At 40.0% G+C, this 1078-nt stretch overlaps 1 protein-coding gene across 1 annotated transcript in view; it reads left to right on the forward strand.

The window, feature by feature from the left end:
• Nucleotides 1-1078, forward strand: part of RBM43 (RNA binding motif protein 43) — a 15555-nt gene that overhangs the window by 11915 nt on the left and 2562 nt on the right. The window lies entirely within an intron of this gene.

Here is a 1078-nt window from a genome sequence, read left to right on the forward strand (position 1 = left end):
GGGAAAGAGAGAGAGAGAAGTAGATGCCCATGCAAGCTCTCTCATGCTTTCAGAAAACATTTATTGAGTACCATTATTTGCCAGGTACCATTCTAGGCTTTGAGGATACAGCAATGAACGAGAGAGGTGATGTCCTTTTTTTCATGAGTGTATATCTGAAGCGGTGGATAAATAATAAACACATGAATATATATTAGGTGCTTTACTTATGCATAATTTATATATTTGCTCATTTGCATACTTAGATTTGTATATGTCTATATGTTAGAATCTAACGAGTGCTATGAAAAAATATAATGAAGGGACAGAATGCGATGGAGAGTGCTGTGTCAGATAGGGTGGGTAGGGAAGTACTCTGTTTAGATGACATCTGAGCAGACTCTGGAATGAGGTAAGGGAATGATTTGTGCAGATAAGCAGGAAGAACATCTTAGGCCAAGGGAAGGACTGATAAAGATCGCACTAGGGAGGGGAACATGCTGAGTGTATGGAAAGTCAGCAAGGAGGCCTGCATACTGGAGAGGAACAAGCAGGCAGAGAAAATAGGAGTTGTGGGTAGATTGATGTTGGTGAAAGCTCATGTTATGTCATTTATGGGTCAAGGCTAAAGATCTGGGTTTTATTCTGGGTGGGATGGGAAACCATTAGAGAGTTTTGAGCAGAGGATTGACAAGATGGAACTGCCTTTTCTTAAATGACCAGTCTAGCAGCTGTGTGGAGCATAGGAGCTACTCATCACCACTGGCTTTTGCATAGTGCAGGTGATGAGACCTGGTATGCAGGTGTTCAAGGCTGGGGCTTGCCAACATCTTGAAAGTGGGGACTATTGGCAAAGAAGACTGAGCAGGTCAACCAGTGAAAACCAGGACAGTGTGAATTCTAGATTCAAGAAGGCAAGCTCTCCTAGTTCCATAATTAACAGAGTGGGAGATTTACTTTTAGATTTTGTTTACTATTCATGTAGACACATGTGTATATTTAAAAAATATGATTAGGATCATATTTACACATAAAATGAACTTTAATATGCTAAAGAGCAAGGAAAAGGTGATTTTAATGTTCAACTTTGAGAAAAGTG

Source organism: Tupaia chinensis, unplaced genomic scaffold (genome assembly GCF_000334495.1).
Source record: "Tupaia chinensis unplaced genomic scaffold, TupChi_1.0 Scaffold000549_1, whole genome shotgun sequence".
Classification (NCBI taxonomy): domain Eukaryota; kingdom Metazoa; phylum Chordata; class Mammalia; order Scandentia; family Tupaiidae; genus Tupaia; species Tupaia belangeri.